General features: G+C 38.8%; 1 pseudogene; it reads right to left on the reverse strand.

Annotated features, from left to right (window-relative positions):
- Window positions 1-10,326: 10,326 nt before the first annotated feature.
- On the reverse strand, window positions 10,327-11,601 carry LOC119864299 (annotated as a pseudogene).
- Between the last annotated feature and the right edge of the window lie 1,380 nt (window positions 11,602-12,981).

Genomic DNA, 12,981 nt, shown 5'->3' on the forward strand with positions numbered 1-12,981 from the left:
GTTTCTTTATTTTCTCATTAATTTTTCACAATGAGAAACTTGCACTCATAACCCAAAGTCAAGACCTGAGCAGAAATCAAGAGTCTGATGCTTAACCAACTGAGCCACTCAGGTACCCCAGGCCACTTTATTATGATATAGTCCCCTTCTTCATCTATTATTACAGTCTGAAGCTTAAAATCTAGTTTATCTGGTATAAGTATGACTACTCCAGCCTTCTACTGATGTCCATTAGCACACGAGATGGTTCTCAGCCCCTCACATTCAATCTGCAGGTGTCTTTAGGTCTAAAATAAGTCTCTCAAGGGGTTAAGATGGTGGAGGAGTAGAGGGACCCTAAGTTTTTCTCATCCCTCGAATTCAACTAGATAGTTATCAAATCTTTCTGAACACCCAAGAAATCAATCAGAGATCTAGGAAAACAAATGTTGTAAGTCTACAAGTAGAAAAGGGACCACTGCTTGGAAAGTACAGGTATAGAGAATTGATCCTTCAATCCCACGTGATAGCTGAGGCTGTGGTGCGGGGGGAACTTGCTTAAGGGGGCTACTGCGAAATATTATGACAAGTGGAGTGCAAACTGAACCTTTTAGAAGTGGGCTACAGTGAGGAATGTGCCAGGACTCAAGGTGCCTAAGTGGTGAACTGGGGAAGAATCCCAGGTGTGACAGCATGGTCTGAGGAACCCCATGGTTGCAAGAAGAATGGTTGGTGCCTGCGTGTGGTAGAATTCCCAGGCATAGGAGTGAGGAGGCTGGCATGGAACAGTGAGTGTAGGTTTCCGCTTTCTGCTCTGTGTTGTAATAAGCTACAACTTCTCTGAGATCATGTGATCACTTTCCTACAAAAGACTGAAGCATGGTCAGACACCCCCGCACCCCAGAAGGAACAGCGCAGGTCCATGCCGCGGAGGTCCATAGCCTTTGAAGTTTGAAACTCCCTTACGTGCCTGAGATAAAAACACTCAGTCACAGGCCAGGTGAACACAGAGTTCTGACAGAAACTGGGATAAAAGAGTGACTAATCGATTCTCTGTGAAGGCTCACTGGAATTGGGGGCAGGAATTTTCAGCTCTGGAGCAAGAGAGAGGGCACAGCCATATTCATCCTGCCCATCAGTGCTGAAATCCTTCAGGGAGAAAGAAGAAATAGACTCTCAATTCTATGGTCAATCTTCAACAAAGCAGGAAGAATATCCAAGGGAGGAAAGACAGTCTTTTCAATAAATGGTGTTGGGGAAATTGGGCCACATACAAAAGAATGAAACTGAACCACTTTCTCACACCATACCCAAAAATAAATTCAAAACGGGTGAAAGACTTAAATGTGAGAAGGAATCTATCAAATCCTAGAGGACAGGGCAGCCCTGGTGGCTAAGTGGTTTAGCACCGCCTTCGGCCCAGGGCCTGATCCTGGAGACCCGGATCAAGTCCCATGTCAGGCTCCTTGCATGGCGCCTGCTTCTCCCTCTGCCTGTGTCTCTGCTTCTCTCTCTCCTCTCTGTGTATTCTCAGAAATAAATAAATAAAATCTTTAAAAAAAAATCCTAGAGGACATCACAGGCAGCAACCTCTTTGACATTGGCTGCAGCAACTCCTTGTTAGACACAGCAAGGGAAATAAAAGCAAAAAAAAAATTGCCTCACAACAACAACAACAACAAAATATTGGGAGTTCATCAAAATTGAAAGCTTCTGCAGGTGAAGAAAACAATAAAAAAAAACTGAAAGACACTATATGGAATGGGAGATGACATTCACAAGTGATATATCAGATAAAGGACTAGTTCCAAAATCTACAAAGGACTCATCAAATTGAACACCTAAAAAACAAAAAAATTCAGTCACAAAGTGGGCAGAAGACAAATAGACATCTCTCCAAAAAAGACAAACAAATGGTTAACAGACCTATAAAAAATATGCTCAACATCACTCAGCATCAGGGAAATCCAAATTGAAACCACAATAAAACATCATCTCACACTGGTCAAAATGGCTAAAATTAACAACTCATGAAACAACAGATGTTGCTAAGGATGCAGAGAAAGATAACTCTCTTACACTGTTGGTGGGAATGCAAAATGGTGCAGCCAATCTGGAAAACAGTATGAAGGTTCTTCAAAAAGTTAAAGATACAACTACCCTATGACTCAGCAATTGTACTTGTAATACTAGGTATTTCTCCAAAGAATACAGAGTCATTTGAAGCGTTAATGCCCCCCTCCCATGTTTATATAAGCAAGGTCCACAATAGCCAAAATATGGAAAGGGAACAGATGTCCATTAACAGATGAATGGATAAAGAAGATGTGAGTTTTATATATATGCATGATATATATATATATATATATATATATATATATATTCCATTATATATATAATGGAATATTACTCAGCCATCAAAAAGAATGAAACGTTGCTATTTGCAGTAATAAGGATGGATCTAGAGGCAAGTATGCTAAGGAAAATATGTCAATCAGAGAAAAACAAATACCACATGATTTCACTCATACGTAGAATTTAAGAAACAAAAGAAATGTACACAGGATAAGAGAAGGAAAAATAAAATAGGATAAAAGCAGAGGGAGGAAAACCATAAGAGACTCTTAACTATAGGAAACTAAGTGGGGGTTGGAGGGGAGGTAGGTGGGGGGATGGGGTAAGTGGGGGATGGGCATTAAGGAGGGCACTTTAAGTAATGAGTGCTGGTTGTTATACACAACTGATGAGTCACTAAATTCTACCCCTGAAGCTAATAATACATTATATGTTAACAAAATTGATTTAAATTAAAAAAATTTAAAGTAAAATAAAATGACAAAAATGAGTCTCTTGCAGGAAGCATATAGATAGGTCCTGTTTTGTTTTGTTTTTATAGGTCTTGTTTTTTTAATCCATCCTGGTGCCCTATGTCTTTTGATTGGAGCACTTATTCCATTTACATTTAGAATGATTATGATAGATATATATTGAATGCCACTGTATTACCTGTAAAGTTGGTATTTATGAAGATTTGCTCTGGTTCTTTCTAGTCTTTGTCACTTTCCATCTCTCTTTCCCACTTAATATTTCTTACAGATCTGATTTAGTGGTAACAAACTGCCTTAGTTTTTGTCTGGGAAACTATGTCTCCTTCTATTATGAATGACATCCTTGTTGGATAAAGTATTCTTGGCCCTATATTTTTCCCATTTGGTATATAGAATATATCATGCCACTCTCTTCCAGCTTGCCAAGTTTCTGTGGACAGACGTGATGTGAACCTGATCAGTCATCCCTTGTAGTTTAGGGATATCTTTTCCCTTGCTGTTTTCAGGAGTCTTTCAATATTTTGCAAATTTGACTGCAATATGTCTTGGTGTTGGCCTGCTTTTGTTGATGTTAACAGGAGTTCACTATGCTGTCTGGATGCGGTGTCTCTTTCTTCCCTAGGATAGGTACATTACCAGCTATGTTGTGCTCAAATAAACCTTCTTCCCCTTGTTCTCCCTCTTTTTCTTCTGAGGCTCCTATGAAATGAATGTTATTATGCTTTAGGAAGCCACTGAGTTTCCTAAATCCACATTCATAATCCAATAATTTTCTTTCCCTTTTCTTTTCAGCTTCATTATTTTCCATAATTTAGTCTTCTATATCACCGATTCCTTTCTCTGCTTCCTCATTCTTACGGTCATTACATCCAGCCGGTTTTCCATCTTGGTTGTCCCATGTTTTATTTCAGCCTAACTTTTAGTTTTTAGGTCTTTTATCCCTGAAATAAGAGATATTGGTGTCTCTAGTGACTCCTATGCTTTTCTCAAGCCCAAGTAGTAGCCTTATGATTACTCTTTTAAAATCTAGTTCAGGCATATTACTTATATCTGTTTTGATTGGATCCCTTCCCATGACTCTTCTTATTCTTTCTATGGATTCCTCCATCTTGACATTTCATCTAGGTCTCTGTCTTTTGTGTGCTAGAAAGGCCTGTTATGTTTCCTGCTCCTGAGAGAAATGGTTATCTGAGGAAGAGGTCATATACTGTCAAGAGGCGGGCACGTCAGGAAGTGTTTCTGGTGTAGTCTGTCTGCACTGTGCTATTGTGTTCTGGCTTCTCTTTCCCTCAGGTGAGTCATTTGCAGAGTATGTCCTTGCGTCCACTGGGGAATGTTTGGACCTTGTCTACCATGTGTTGAGTTTGGCTAGGTGTGTTTTGGTCTGCCTATTAAAAGAGGCTAGATCCTTTATCCCCTAGAGCTGGAGCTTTGCAGCACTCTATGGTCATTAGATTTGGTGCATGCAGGGGTTTGTGCTGGTCTTTGGTGGGACACTGATGCTGACTCTCAGACACACTTGCCCAGGGGGGAAAAAAGCACCTGCAGAGTACAGGGGGATGGGGCTTGGCGTAAGCAGTGCAAGTGTCCACTGTGAGTACTGTGTTGATGGGTGTGGGTAAAAATGGCATCAACTGGCTCTCTTGTCCCTCGAGAGGGGAATTTGCACCCACCACTGTTCAGGAAGCCCTCACATAAAGAAAAATCTCCCCTCATTTGTCCCAGGCTTCCCTCAGGCCCAGGCCTTTACCCTACATCAGAATTATCTGCCCACCCAGCAGCAGAGTGCTCCTGTGTTTTATCTCAGACATTCTAGCTTGATTTCAAAACTCCAAATGTTAGGAACCTGGCATGGCAGAGTTGTGGTGATCATCTGAGGGAGGGTCTCGCCACACTATGGCTGGTGCCAATTTGTCCCAGAAGGGCAGTTGCATGAATGCACAAGCCCTTGGAGTTTATGGCAAAGCACAGCAAAAAGCCAGCATCGGTTAGCAGGAGTCTTTGCTCCTTTGCTAATGAACTGGGCAGCTCAATGACACTCTTGGGCTCTCTCACTGCTTGTAAAAACTTACAATAATCAGCCCTCCTCATATTTCCTAATAGTGGTTTGGGGAAAGTATGCAAAGCCTTGTGCTCTGTTCTCTCTTTCTCTCCTCCCTCCCTGATCAGGGCTCCCTCCCTTCTACTGGACTGACCATTCTTTTCTCCCCCAGATCACATCACATACTTTCCATGATGTGGCCTCTTTTCTCCTCCTGGTTCTGCATTTTTCTCTCAGTACTCAGAACAATTTCCTTGGTGTCCAGATAATTTGATATTTATCAAGTTGTTTTCAAGGCATCAGGCAAGCATATGCTCCCCATAATGCTCCCCCATATTAGCTCCCTGATAAGTTTTTGGTTTTTATTTTCTTGTTTTGGGTGGTGAGGAGGGAGTTTGAGAGAGAGAGAGAGAGAGAGAGAGAGAAAGTGGTGATCTGTGGAATGGCAAGTGGAGAGGGAAAGAGAGAGAACCTTAAGCAGGCTCTATGCTCAACATGGAGCCCAATGTGGGGCTCGACTCACTACCCTTGAGATCGTGACCTGAGCGGAAATCAAGAATCAGATGCTTAACTGACTGAGCCACCCAGGCACCACAACCCCAAGAGGGTTGTTTTTTCTTAAAGAAAACACATTGAATTTCTGTGTTACCAGTTATAACCCAGAGAGGTTTAAAAAAACTATTCCTTTTACAACAGCATCAAAAGGAAAAGAACACTTAGCAATAAACTTAAAGAGGAGGCAAATGTCTCCTATATTTTAAAACTACACACTGTTGGTAAGAGATATTCTAAAAGACACAAATAAATGGAAAGACTGTAATGAATTGATATGGGTCATGTTATTAAGATGTCAATACTACTTAACATGATCTAAAGATTCAATGCAATCCCTATAAAAAATCTTTAAAAAATTGTTTTTGCAGAAAAAGAAAAATTCATCCTAAAATTCAGGTCAAAACTCAAGTCATTCCAAGTATCCAAAATAACCTTGGGGAAAAAAACAAATAGTTGGACTATATCTAGGTTCTAAAACTTACTACAAAACTATGGTGATCAAAACAGTGTGATATTGTCATAATGACAGCCATAGCAATGGCGCAGAATACAGAGCCTAAAAATAAACCTTTACATAGGTGTCCAAATGATTTTCAGTGAATAACAAGAACATTAATAGACCAGACCAGCGTGTTCAAAAAAAATATGACACTGTGAAACCGAATATCTACAAAGTACTGAAACTGAACCCTTAACATACATCATATATAAAAATAGACTCAAAATGGACCAAAGACCTAAACTACTGACTAGAACTCTGAAAATATTAGGAGAAAAATTCATAACTTTGGATTTGGCAATGAGTTTGGTATGACACCAAAATCACAGGCAAGAAAAAGACATAAGTTATACTTTATCAACTTATGTACTTTGAACATCAAAAGACACTATTGACAGAGAGAAAAGGCTTCCTACAAATGAGACAAAATATCTGCAACTGATACATTTGATAAAGTGTTTAAATCCAGATTATAGGAAGAACTTTTACATCTCAAAAACACACACACAAAATACCATCTTGATTAAAAATGAGCAAAGAACTTCAATAAATATTTCTCCAAAGAAGATATGTGAATGCCCTGTAAGCCCATGAAAAGATGCTCAATGTCACTAATTATTAGAGAAATGCATTTGAAAACCATGATGCAATACTACTTCATATCCAAGCTATGACCATAAAATGCAATAAATAACACATACAAGACGCTGGAGAAATTGGAACAAGTGTGCATTGCTGGTGGGAATGTAAAATTATACAGCTGCTAGGAAAAATGTTATTATACTTCCTAAAAAATTAAGGAAAACATTATTATATGATCCACAATTCCACTTTGGGGTGTATAAAATAATGGAAATCATGGTCTCAAACAGATAGTCCCATACCCACTTTCATCGCAGTATTATTCACAAGAGCTAGAAAGTACAAGTAGCCAAAGTGTGCACTGACAGATAAATGTATGAACAGAATGAGATATATGCACACAACGGATTTTTATTTACCCTTAAAAATGAAGGAAATTCTGACACCTGCTATAACATACATTAACCTACAATTCACCATGCCAAGTGAAGTAAGACAGTCACAAAAAGACAAACATTCTATGATTCCACAGACACAGGTACTTAAAATAGCCAAATTCATAGACTGAAAGAAAACAGAATGGTGGTTGTCTAAGGCGCAGAGAGAGGGAATATGGAATTAGTGTTTGATGAGTGTGATATTTCAGTTTGGAAGATGAAAAGGCACTGGACATAGATGGTACTGGTGTTTGCATAACAAACATCAATTTACTTAATTAACCATCATGACAATGTGAAATGACTCAGCAGCACTGAACTACGCATGTAGAAATTTTTGTTATTTGTATCTTACTGCAAGTTGAAAGCTACATTTAAAAATTAAGTTGATTCATTAATAATTACATGATTTCAATATAAACTGCAATGGCTATTTATCATTGGCTTTACAGACACCAGTTTAGAAAGTACATATGTCATCCAACAAGAAAACTGGTAAATTAATCACCAGAGCTGTGTCCTGACACTCTGCATTTTATAAGAACTCTAATTCTCACAGTACATTGAACTTTGACTATCCATTGGACAATAAATTCATAAATCTAAGTGGGATATTTTTACAGTGATAAGTAATTTCCTCCCTGGACCGTTCCTCACAGTACCTAGATGTCAAAATAAGCATACATTGGACAAATAGTGTTCATGTGCCCCTGTACCCCAGAGATTCTTTTCTCTTTTCCATTTAGCAGAAAACTTTATAAAGTTGTGGATATCTGTCAAAGTTACCATTTTTACCTCAGTACTTCCTCATGGCATTTTTCTCTTCCAAATTTCTGAATGTGCAAGTTTTAAGTTTAAGTTCAACAGGAGAGTTACCATGGTATAAGATACAGCCAAAACTTGCTCAGTGGAGAAGATGGTGTTTGGATGCAAATATATAAATATTCAGGACACAATACTAAAACCACCACAGTGACATGTGAGATAAAGGTAAACATGGCTTTGTGTCTGTCTTACAACCTACAGGTCCTCAGGGAGCATATGATGACCAGCTAGGAGACCATCAAGAGGAAAATGTTCACAGGCAGATGAACACACATTTGACAGCAACAAAGAGACCAAGGGTATGAGTGTCCATGCAGATGACTTTCAACCAAGGATTTACATCACACTCAAGTGGTCTATGACATTGGAGCCACACACAGGCAGCCACAATGTGATGAGGACCTGAGTGGTTGCAAGGACAAAGCCTCTAGCACATGCCACCTGAAAGACAAAGCTGTATCCCTGTCACTTGTGATGATTTCATACTACAGGGATTTGCAGATGGCCACATGGGTGCTCAGCAAAGACTTCAGTCATGCACTTCTTGAAAAAGATGGTTTTTCTTACTGCAAAAATGCCAAGCAGCATTTCAGGGGTCATGGATGAAGAGCAACAGATATCTGGAAGGGTTGAGACACACAGGCAGGAAATAGAAGCAGTACCCAAGCTTATGAAAGATAACTTGTTGAATCGAAGATCCACTTATGGATAACAGGTCCCAGTACTCAAAGCAGTAAACTTAAATAAATTGAATCTTAAATCAATCTTCTTAATCTTAAATTGAATCTTCTTTAAAGTAATAACTGACTTTTGTTTGTAACTAAGTTATTTTAAACTTATTTTAACTGACAACTTATTTTAATGCTAAACTTATCTTATCTCAATGTAAACTCATTATTTTAAGTTTGAATTTGAAACATAAATATGCAAGACTAGGCATAAATCTGAAAAAGATCAGAAATGAGAGACTGCTAGCTTCATCACATATCACAATATCTTATATATGAAAGCAATTTTATTGTGTATCAACTGGCACATGAATAGAAATTAATGAAAGAGAACAGAAACTTAAATGGGATCCAAGTATGTATGGAGCTTTAGAAGATAATAGAATTTCAAGTCAATGGCAAGAAGAAAATTCTGCGACTATTTAAAAAACCTTGAAATTTAGAAAACCAACTAAAAATCCATATATTTTTAATGCCTATATCAAAATAAATTCCAGATGGAGCAAAAGTTTAATAGATACACAACCTCAAAAGTGCTTTAAAATTAAATGATAAAAAAACAGTGAAGAATATTTCAATATGAATGAAGTGGGGAAGTCTTGGTAAGCAAGTCATTAATATTAAATTAATTAGAATTAATATTAAATTAATATTAAATTAATTAGAATGTTGTTTACATGCCAAAAGCATTCTATACAGTATACAAGTACTAAAAACACATCACAAGCTAAAAAACCAACAATTACTTATACAACAGTAGAAGAGATTGTTTCTTTAGTATAATCGACTCACTAATATCAGAATGGAAAAGATCAACAATTACATGAAACAGGTAAAAGATGTTAATAGACAATTCACAGAAAAAGAAATATAAATTATACTAAGCATATGAAAAGATACTCAAACTCAATACTATGAGAAAGACTACAATTTATTCAGATTGCCTTATGCCATGAGTATTTATAAGATAGTTGTTGAGTATAGGAACAGAAGTATTCTCATAGAATGTGACAGCAGGATAGCTGTTAGTACAATGTCAAGGATGACGGTTTGGCAACAACTATGAAATTCAACATTTAACTATCTGCACATTGACTCAAATACATGTAACAATTACTCTCTTAGGAACTCATACTTCCACATATTCACAAATATACAATTGTAAAATTCTTTGTCATAAAAAAGTAATAATATAAACAGGAATGAATACATTTATTGTGGTACATATTTATAAGTGAGTAATATGGAGTACAAGAAAAACTAAAGGATCTACATGGATGGTGAGGGATATCTTCAAGATGTCACAAAAGATTTCACTTCCATGTGGAATTTAATCAAGAAACCAAAACAACCAAAGAACAAAACCAGACTCATAAATACAGAGAACAAATTGGCAGCTGCCACAGGGGAGGGAGTAGAGGAATAGGCGAAATAGGTGAAGGGGCTGAAAGGTACAACGTTCTGGGAATAAAATAAATAACTCACAAGAATGAAAAGTACAGCTTAGGGAATATACTCAATAATATTATAGTAACTTTGTATGGTAACAGATTGAAGCTACACTTTTCATGATTAGTATTTCCTAAAGTATTTTTTTTTTTACTGTGTCCCAGGCTTCTTTATTTAAAAACAAAGTGATAAGTGATGTGAGGATTAAAAACAAGAGCATCCTTGAACTTTACGTTCCCTCCAACCAGTTCCCCCCAAACTCTGTCCCCACACCCGTTGTAGTGCCAAACCCTTTCTACAGTGAATGGAGAACTTTAATCCTAAAGCCCTGGTACTAACCCTAGGTTCTCATTCCCTAGCTCTTCCCCTTCCTCTGCCCCCATCCCTGGGAAGGGCTGGCTCCTCAGTTTGAATGCAAGAGAGAACCCAGAGCGGTGACAGACACAGAGGAAAAGGCTTCACCCTCAGAGAGAGGCACCAAGGAGCCCAAAGTAGTAAAGTGAGGGCCCCCATAGCCTGGGGTACCAGAAAGGGGCCCTGGTGCCAGAGGGAAGGATACTGGTGCTCCTGAGAAAAAAGACCCAGAAACCTCAAAGTCCTCTCCTTGCCATTAGTCACTACTAATTACAGAAATAAGCTTGGACCACATCCTTTACACGCCCAAGCTGCGGGCCTGATCAGAAGCACAGGGGCTTTCCAGCCCTGCAGGAACATGTTCTCCAGGTTACCTCACTCGGTTCTCCATCCTTGTTCACTTCCTCTTTGCAGCCTGCACAAGGATCCTTGCTTTGTTCCTACCTCCCCTGCAGATTTTCATTGTTGTCAGCTTCCACCCACACTTCTGCAGCAGGAGCCACAGCTTACATGTGTTCGAGAAATTGCACTGTTGAGCTTCAAAGGGACAGATGACTGTTTGGGGAAACACATTCCAAAGAGAATCTGCAGGGTGAGCCCCATATCAGCCTGAGTATATCCTAGAGTGATCCACTTCTGCTTCAGAGGCTTGGCAAATTGTTCCAGGTCTTTTTGCAGAGCTTTGCTGTCCTGGAACTCCTTGGGATTTTGCTCCAGTTTTTCCTTATCTGGCTTCACAGATGGATCAGGGCTCTGCCCAGGGAAGGCACCCCCGGAGCTGACTCTCCACCTCGGAACATGGCTCTCCCTTCCACTGAGAGGACTCCAGGCTGCCTTGGGGCACCCATCCCAACCCAAACTGCAGTCCTCAGTATGCTCTCTCCTTGCAGAATTCAAAACTTCATCTTCGCATTCTTTACCTCCAAATTTCTGAGTACACAGGTTTATGTTTAACAAAAGAGTTACCATGGATTCTTGGCTTGATCAGTGGAGAAGCAGGTGATTGGATACAAATATATAAACACTCAGGACACAATATAAGGCCACTACAGTGACATGAGAACACAGGCAGATATGGCTTTGGGTCTCCACTCCAAGCTACAGGCCCTCAGGGAGGACATGATGACCAGCTAGGAGACCATCAAGAGGAAAATGTTCACAGGCAGATGAACGCACATTTGACAGCAACAAAGAGACCAAGGGTATGAGTGTCCATGCAGATGGCTTTCAACCAAGGATTTACATCACACACAAATGGTCTATGACATTGGAGCCACACACAGGCAGCCACAATGTGACGAGGACCTGAGTGGTTGCAAGGACAAAGCCTCTAGCACATGCCACCTGAAAGACAAAGCTGTATCCCTGTCCTTCTGATGATTTCATACTACAGGGATTTGCAGATGGCCACATGGGTGCTCAGCAAAAATTTCAGTACTGCACTTCATAAAAGAGATGGTTTCTCTATTGCAAAAATGCCAAGCAGCATTTCAGGGGTCATGGATGAAGAGCAACAGATATCTGGAAGGGTTGAGCCACACAGGCAGAAAATAGAAGCAATACCCAAGCTTATGAAAGATGAGTTGTTGAATGAAAAGATCCGTCCATGGATAACGGTTCTCAGTACTTGAAAGCAGTAAACTCTTCTTAGATTAATCTCCTTAAATTGAATTCTTGAACCTAATAATTGACTTTGTTTTGTAACTAAACCATGTTAAACTTATTTTACTCAACTTATTTTAATGTTAAGATTATTTATCTTATTTGCTAAGTTATTTTTTTACATTTGAATTTGAAACATAAATATGCAAGACTAGGCATAAATCTGAAAAAGAATAGAAATGAGTAATGTTAGTCCCATTACAAATCAAAATGTATTATGTATCAAAACAATGTACTGCATATCAATTGGGCTATGAACAAAGAGGTGAGTAAAACAGAATAGGGGATCCCTGGGTGGCTCAGCGGTTTAGTGCCTGCCTTTGGCCCAGGGCACGATCCTGGAGTCCTGGGATCAAGTCCCAAGTCAGGCTCCTGGCATGGAGCCTGCTTCTCCCTCCTCCTGTGTCTCTGCCTCTCACTCTCTCTCTCTCTATGTCTATCATAAATAAGTAAATAAATAAATAAATAAATAAATAAATAAATCTTTTTAAAAAATAAATAAAAATGTTAAAAACTATTTAAAAAAATAAAATAAAACAGAATAGATTGGAACCAAATATAAATGGAATATATAGTCAGGATTTCAAGTTAAAAGATAACTATGCAACTATAAAAAAACTATGCAACGAAACTTTAGGGGAACAAATAAAATTCAATCCCTACTTAATTCCTATGTCAAAATAAATTTTGAGGCATTTTACATCATATAAAAGAAGTTAAAAATATGACAAGCCAGGGGATCCCTGGGTGGCTCAGCGGTTTCGCGCCTGCCTTTGGCCCAGGGCGCGATCCTGGAGTCCCGGGATCGAGTCCCACATCGGGCTCCCTGCATGGAGCCTGCTTCTATCTCTGCCTGTGTCTCTGCCCCTCTCTGTCTCTCTCTTTCTCTCTCTGTGTCTATCATAAATAAATAAAAATAAATCTTTAAAAAAAAAAAATAAAAAAAAAAATAAAAATATGACAAGCCAGAAAAATAATGCATATACAATAGTAAAAGGGATCATTTCTTTAGTACATAAATGACTCAAAAATCAGCATTGGA

This window comes from Canis lupus, chromosome 18 (genome assembly GCF_011100685.1).
Source record: "Canis lupus familiaris isolate Mischka breed German Shepherd chromosome 18, alternate assembly UU_Cfam_GSD_1.0, whole genome shotgun sequence".
NCBI classification, from domain to species: Eukaryota; Metazoa; Chordata; class Mammalia; order Carnivora; family Canidae; genus Canis; species Canis lupus.